Here is an 8,230-nt window from a genome sequence, read left to right as displayed (position 1 = left end):
ACTTGTGTCAAGAACCCGGCTTGGGGGTTGAGACAAAACAAAGGGGAACACAGGCGCAAGGACTAATGCTGTGGTAATTTATTAAAGAATACTAATTTAACATAACTAAACGTGAGGTATGCAAGTCAGTAAGTCAGTGGTGTACATGTGTGTGAGTGTCTCATGATAGTGAGCAGTGTTGAAGGGTGTATTAACAAATGTCAAAAGGTTGCCACAACTCAAAATAAAAACGTGCAGCGGACAAAAAGAAGGGTTGTCTCTCTCTTCTGACGTCCTCTTAAAGGGGAGGAAACCACCGGGCCCAGGTGGAGCCACTGGACGGCTGAGGAGGCCGTCACACTTGCAAGACCACGTCTGTTACACAAAGGTATAACAACTGTATACTCAATAACTTAAGTTTTCAGTTTAGTCAAGCTTCCATTGTCCATCACTCAGTGCTTTGTTTAACTGGTGAGCTGACGGCCCCTTTTTAGTCAGACAGTCTGCTAGTTGGTCTCTTGTGTTTTTCCACAACACACATTCAATCCTCTGCATTTGGACAAGTTCTTTGATGCTACTTATCTCCAGACTAAGGTATTTTCTCAGAGACAGACTTTGTAGACTTGAGTGCATCAGCAAGTGAGTGGTTGTCTGTCACACAGACTATAGGTGGTGCGTGTGCAGCGCCACCTGGTGTCAGTTCAGAGAACAATGTAGCTCGAAAAATGGGGGGGGGGCATTCGTTTGTTTCATAAAAGAGCAAGCTATCTGTGTTATAGGAAAGGTAACCTTAAATTACTTATTTTGTGATCTGACGCTATATAGACGAAAAAGATAAAGTTAAAAAATAAATTACTTATTAAACCTTTTTTTATTAACTTGACCTTCTATCTGCTTTGTAAGATGATGTGATTCGCTATTAGCGTTATTTGCAATATGTAGTAATTATGCTACTGACAAAAAAAACATGTATGACGTGCTGTATTGGACAGTCAATAGAAGTGTGACAGGAAAAGAATGAAGATGGAGGAAGACGTCCAGAAAAGGGTGAAGGCTGGATTAGTACCCGGGCTGTTGCAATACTGCCCAAGCTTTCCAAGCATGGATGCATTACAGGGCAGCCCTGCTTTCTTCTGGTTTTCTGACACCCCAACTCTGCAGGTTATGTTTTGGGGGTAAAATGACCAAAGGGGTTAGTATGTGTGTTTTGGGGGTAAAATCACCAAAGGGGTTAGCATGTGTGTTTTGGGGGTAAAATGACCAAAGGGGTTAGTATGTGTGTTTTCGGGGTAAAATGACCAAAAGGGTTAGCATGTGTGTTTTGGGGGGTAAAATGACCAAAGGGGTTAGCATGTGTGTTTTGGGGGTAATATGACCAAAGGGGTTAGTATGTGTGATTTGGGGGTAAAATGACCAAAGGGGTTAGCATGTGTGTTTTTGGGGGTAAAATGACCAAAGGGGTTAGTATGTGTGTTTTGGGGGTAAAATGACCAAAGGGGTTAGTATGTGTGTTTTGGGGGTAAAATGACCAAAGGGGTTAGCATGTGTGTTTTGGGGGGTAAAATGACCAAAGGGGTTAGCATGTGTGTTTTGGGGGGTAAAATGACCAAAGGGGTTAGCATGTGTGTTTTGGGGGTAATATGACCAAAGGGGTTAGTATGTGTGATTTGGGGGTAAAATGACCAAAGGGGTTAGCATGTGTGTTTTTGGGGGTAAAATGACCAAAGGGGTTAGCATGTGTGTTTTGGGGGTAAAATCACCAAAGGGGTTAGCATGTGTGTTTTGGGGGTAAAATGACCAAAGGGGTTAGCATGTGTGTTTTGGGGGTAAAATGACCAAAGGGGTTAGCATGTGTGTTTTGGGGGTAAAATCACCAAAGGGGTTAGCATGTGTGTTTTGGGGGTAAAATGACCAAAGGGGTTAGTATGTGTGTTTTGGGGGTAAAATCACCAAAGGGGTTAGCATGTGTGTTTTGGGGGTAAAATGACCAAAGGGGTTAGCATGTGTGTTTTGGGGGTAAAATGACCAAAGGGGTTAGCATGTGTGTTTTGGGGGTAAAATGACCAAAGGGGTTAGCATGTGTGTTTTGGGGGTAAAATGACCAAAGGGGTTAGCATGTGTGTTTTGGGGGTGAAATTAACAAAGGCGTTAGTATGTGTGTTTTGGGGGTTAAATGACCAAAGGGGTTAGGATGTGTGTTTCGGGGGTAAAATGACTATCCAGACAGACTTACAATAAGATTCCCTTGAGGTAAGGAGGGTGAAGTGCCTTGCCCAAGAACACAACGGTATTTGGAACGGCCGGGAATCGAACTGGCAACCTTCAGACTGCTAGCCTGATTCCTTAAATGCTCAGCCACCTGACTCCCTAGCAAGACGTGTGCTCTCGGCCACTGCAGCTGGGGAAGTGTTTTTAACAGTAAAGGTAAGGATGACATACTCTAACAAAGACTACCACAAAACTGACTGCTTGTTTTCAATGTAGCCTATGAGTTCTTTCTGAAGTGAAAGGCTTTAATGCTGTGACCCATCCAGTTGGGACAGCACTTAGTACATGTTAAGGACTTGGTTCCCCATAGACTCAACCTTAGAGCTAGACCTGCTCACTGTTTCTATCCTGGTGATTGTTGCATTTGATAAAATGTATCTGGATAAGTGGTATTGGTCATGTGACCTAATTGCCAATCAATGCAAACGATTGCCAGGTGTGTTTCACAAATGAGGGAGTGATTACGACCAAGTGTGACTGTCCACATCCATCATTCAGGTTGGCAGGGTTATCTCTGTAGCTCTGTGGTTAGAGTGCATGACTGCCAGTCAAGAGGTTGGAGGTTCACATCCCCCCAAGGTGCTTTTGGATGAAAGCTTTCAATAGAACATGAAGATGTTGAATATATAGCTCTAAAGTGGGCTTTTCATGAATATATATTTGAACTCCGAAATAAAATTAGTACAAAGTCCCTGGTGTCCTAGTGGATAAGCATGGGTACCATGCAGGCTGCTCATCTGGGTTTGAATCCAGCTGGGAGATGCAGTAAGAGGTGTATACCATGATTCCTTTCTGTCATGTAAGACACAATCATCTTTAATGATTGGTGTTTTGAAACATTGCATGTGAACATTGCATTATACAAAAGAAGATATAGACAACTTGTACATACTGCCATTTATTAAAGCCTACCATTCAGTCAAGGTCAACTATTGCAAAATAATGTTTCTGGACCGGGGCTGAACGGTCTGGCAGGCGTATGGTTATGAAAAATAGATATTGAAGCGCTGCCAGATCTCTCCTCTGCAGTAAGGACAAGATGACAGCTTGCAGGAGCACTCCTCACACACCAGGTGCCCACAGGGGATGAGGACCATGTGGACCCCCTCCTCCAGACACACCTTACAGGTCCGCTCCCTCTTCAGATGCTGGAGCTCCTCTTGGTCTTGGATGGTTCGTCCCCCTGCAGGGGAAGAGAGAAATGGGACTGAATCAAGCAATTAGTGGTCATGGCTTGATCATGTCCATAGACACTGTGACAAAAACCGTGATGTTGTATATTTTATGAGAGGAGAAGACCACAAGCTCCCATCTGCTATTACCATAGTAACACACATAATAATATAAAGCATTAATTTAAAACGTCAGCCAAATACCTGAGGCCTGGCTTGGAACACTGGGATTCTGATCCCCATCATTGAAAGATCTGACAGAACTCCTGCAAAATGAAGAGAATCAGACAATGTTGTCTGCCTTGGGCATCTCTTTACATTAAGACACTTGCTATGTGCTCAAGTGATAGACCTCAGTCCCATGGATGCACATTGTAATGATATGAACATTGAATGATTTGGCTATGTTCAGTTAAGCCTATGACCATCAGCTAGATGGCACATTGCAGAGCGTCACCAGAGGTTAACTCAGGAAGTCGCATGTTTCATGTTGTAAGCCCGTTGCATACCAGACATGATATATTCTGATATATAAAGAACCTTCTCTTCAAGTCTTTGTTTGTTTATTGAAGAACCCACGATACAAACAAAACATACATTACAGTAACTGTTGTTGAAAGCAACCTCAGCAGCCCCCGTAATTTCACTGACCCGTCATTTCCAGAAGCAGGTCCAGTGTTCTTCCCCAAGTCCTCCTGCAGGGGAACACACAGGACTGAATGAAGCAATACGTGTCATAGGTTGATGATGTCCGTAGCTACTGTGACTTGACACATCTTGATGTTGAGGAGGAGTCCCTGAACTCCCATCTGCTAATACCATAATAATATGCTAAGTCATATAAAAACACTTACATTTATGCTAACCACATACTGGCTTGGTTGGGATTCTGGTTCCCCTAGTTGTAATGGTGCTAAAGTAATCCTGTAAAATAAAAGAGAACAAGGCAATGTTATACAAAGATCTATCAAGGGGACGACATGTTAACAAAACTACTGTGCCTTGAGAGACACTTTACATCATGGTTTCAATAACTTATTTGCAACTACATAGCTACGGATAGTAATAATGTGGGTACATTTCATTAATATTAAGCTACACAAGTTATTATTAAAATTGTGCAGTTAGGGAATGAAGACAATGAGGATCAATCTAAACAGACAAGCGGACAGATGTGCTCCCTCTTCAGACCTTAGCTCCTCTTGATCTCTGCTGGTACGTCCACCTGTAGAGGAACAGACCGATGGAATGGAATGAAACATTTGAGTTGTGTTGATGATGTCCATAGCTGCTGTGACTCGATAAGATGTCGATGATGGTACATTTCATATAGGAGGAGAAGACCACAAACTCCATTTGTATGACGTGGCAGCCAAATACCTGAGGCCTGGCTTGGAACTCTGGGATACTGGTCCCAATCATTAAAGGGTCTGAAGGAAGTCCTATAAAATTAAGAGAATCAGACAAGTTAATACTGAGATATATCTTGGGACCGACAGATGTAATCCAACTACTGTGCCTTGGGCATCTCCTTACATTAAGGTTTCATTAACTCCTTTGCAACTACATAGCTATGGATGGTAGTAAAGTTGTAGTTACATAGGAACTGCTATGTAGTTACACTTTATTAACATTAAGCTGTACACATTATTCATATTAAAATTCAGCAGTTTTGGAATGGGGAAGGCTGAGATTGAGCTTGATAAACAACATCAACACATATATACTGCAGTTGCCCTTGCAATGAGCTCAACTGATTGGCCTCTCCTATCCCATGGAAGTCCATTAACTGTTGTTGAAAGCAATGTCAGCAAAGAGGATATACTGACCCTGACTCTCGTGTTATGGGCCAAGTGTCTTCCCCCTCCACACAAGGCAGGTCACATGACTCGTCGGTGCATTGTACTGGTACCTAAACACAACAATTACATGATTTTCTTACTGTAGGAGCCAAAACTATTGCGGCGAGCCCCAACATATGCAAACTTAAAGGAAAAGGCAGCAATACAAGAGAAAGGCAAACGTGAATTAGCCAGGAACACCGATAACCACAATCGTTAGTTAATCTTTGCCATCATTATTTTAATTTCAGTTTTGAAGATTGCGCTGTGTCGTTTACTAGTCTAACTTACAGACAATAGTTATTTTACATAAGTTTACCTGAAGGTTATCATGATCCATTGTAAAAATGTTGTACTTTTTTCAAGGGGTCAAACTTTCGTACTTCAATGGCGGGTGCTCAGTGCCACGTGTCCACATTTGAGCTACTTATTTCCGCATTTGCGCGTAACCGCTTTTGGGAAATCTGAGTTTGTGCGACATTTCCATAATGATATGAAAATGAAATGTCCTTAATGATGTGCTTTTGATTAAAACTAGCTAATTATACATTTTTATATTTAATTATTTTATATATAATTATAAAATTATATATAATTATATATATATATATATATATATATACATATATATATATATATATATATATATATATATATATATATATATACAGTATATAAAATTATATAAAGGCTGTATAGCCCTTTTTACAAGCAATGTCACAGAGGGCTTCAAATACGCCATAGAACTACTCCTCAAGCAACCTAATCCCTCAAGAAAGACAAGTAAAAACTCTCTGGATACTCATTTGAGAATTTTTTTTAGAAATCTTGGAGGAGAATTTCTGTGATGGATCCCATTCTCCAGACACAATATTGACAATAATCAAAATCCTTTTTATTAAAAACTAGCTAGTTATAACTAGTTAAACATGAAACTTACTCAGTTTTGTGGGTTGAGGTGTCCACCTTCCATGCCATCATAATAATCTGTCGATTCCACGATTCCATTGGAAACTATACAACTTTCAAGAAGAACACGTAAATGTATATCCTGTAAAATAATGACTATTTGTAAAGGTTAGAGTAGCTCCTGCTGGCAACTGAAGTTTCTGACTGGGTCCTATTCACTCAAGGGTGTGTTATGCGTTTGTTGTTTGTTCATATGGAAACACCATTTGAATGGAAGTTTGCATGATAAGGAAATATCAACCTGTGCAAGTCTGCAACTTCCAGGAAGCAAACCCTAACACAACACCACAAGGTACAGTACATGTAACACATTTCCAAACTTGACTTGTCACAAAAGGCATCTTCCAATGGCCCCTAATGTGAGAGCTTGCTGTAGTCTTCATATTTAATCAAAGGGAACTCAAATGTTTGCACTTCTTTTGAATCCACACTAGAGTTGTGTCTCCTCTGCTGTCCATGATCAACACCCCAGGCCAGGTCAGTGTGTACATGTGAAGGAATAACCCTCTAATGCAGTCCCAAAGCGGTCAAAGGCCATAACACATGTACTTGAGATTCCCTGCAGTAAATTCTCAATCTCAATCCCTCTCGAAAAGCGTGATTTGTTTATGGTAACCTGATCCCTCTCACAGCTTCCCTCACAAATGCGCGAGCTAGTTCAGGCAGGGCACACGGGCAGCGCGCGTCATCTGCTCATTACCACACCTGTGTTAGCCAGCTCAAGCCCATTGGGCTACGTCCAATAAGGCGGTATTAAAAGGCCGCGCGGATACGCACACACTCACCCCCGGTTGCTGTATGATCTGTGCTGCTGCCGCCCTCCGCCATCCCCTTCTTCCCCTTACTGTCTATATGTTCTATCCATCTGGGGGATTATATCTCCATTGCTCCCTGCCTCATATGTCATGTGGGGAGTGCTTCCTTTAGATTCATCCACTCTGCCAAAGTCAAACCTATGTCCATGTCTATGGTTATCAATAAATGTCAAATCTAATACAGGAGAGTCTTGACTGAACTGGATCCTCCATTTCTAAGTTGTATGTTGTGGCATGGCTGGTCTCTGCGCCCCTCCAGTGGGAACCCAGAGCACACTCATGTAACCCTACAGGCACAAAGCCCTTGGAGCTCAACAACATCAGGCAGAAGCTGATGAGGCCAGCTGACTTCAGTTACTTCTGTTCCTTCAGTCATCAGCCCTCCTTCAGAGGAGCCTGCCAGGGCTTCAGCAGTTGAGCTGGTAAGAGGACAAACCACCCCACACTCACCTTGTGTTTGAACTGCAGACTCCACACAGGAGACCCCACTCACCTTGTGTTTGAACTGCAGACTCCACACAGGAGACCCCACTCACCTTGTGTTTGAACTGCAGACTCCACACAGGAGACCCCACTCACCTTGTGTTTGAACTGCAGACTCCACACAGGAGACCCCACTCACCTTGTGTTTGAACTGCAGACTCCACACAGGAGAGATCCGACTCACCAGGCACCATGGACCACTGGCTGGTGATGGGGGGAAAAAAAAACGTCTTGCTTTTTTAAAGTGTTGGATACATCCCATACATAGGGACATCTGCTGGTCAATTCATGATATGGCGACTGTATCATGTTATTGAACAAAATGAATTGAAAATGATTGAATTTTTGACCAAATAATGCCAGAATTGCAGTTATATAACCCTATGATGAAATCAGAGCAGAAATTTTCACAGAAAAGTTCAATAACATTTATATTTAACAACACTGCAATTGTATTAAATCAATTATGGCAAACTTGTTACAAAAAGAAAGCTTTAAATCTTACCTTCTCTACCATGAATAGTGTAAATTGGAGGAAGAGGAGAAGTAGAAGGAAAAGAAGCTTAGAAACACCTCAGGAGAGTCAAGAAAACATGTAGTTCCATATTCCCTTATATACCCTACTGGAGGGAAAACAACCAGGACCACAGACCACATCTGTACCCTTACTTGTCAGCATAACTACCAATATAACAGGCGCACA

At 42.0% G+C, this 8,230-nt stretch overlaps 1 long non-coding RNA gene across 1 annotated transcript; it reads right to left on the bottom strand.

Annotated features, from left to right (window-relative positions):
* Nucleotides 1-3,197: 3,197 nt before the first annotated feature.
* LOC146246194 (uncharacterized) lies at nucleotides 3,198-6,696 on the bottom strand. The gene is made up of 8 exons (XR_014734559.1): nucleotides 6,201-6,696; nucleotides 5,249-5,331; nucleotides 4,800-4,861; nucleotides 4,611-4,644; nucleotides 4,274-4,343; nucleotides 4,071-4,114; nucleotides 3,624-3,685; nucleotides 3,198-3,430 (listed from the first exon to the last, which is right to left on the bottom strand). It is a non-coding gene; the product is annotated as an uncharacterized LOC146246194 (long non-coding RNA).
* Between the last annotated feature and the right edge of the window lie 1,534 nt (nucleotides 6,697-8,230).

The sequence above is a fragment of the Hypomesus nipponensis genome, chromosome 20 (genome assembly GCF_054491055.1).
Source record: "Hypomesus nipponensis isolate SF chromosome 20, ASM5449105v1, whole genome shotgun sequence".
Taxonomy (NCBI): domain Eukaryota; kingdom Metazoa; phylum Chordata; class Actinopteri; order Osmeriformes; family Osmeridae; genus Hypomesus; species Hypomesus nipponensis.
Note: the sequence above shows the minus strand (reverse complement) of the source record. Positions and strands in the feature narration are given on the sequence as shown.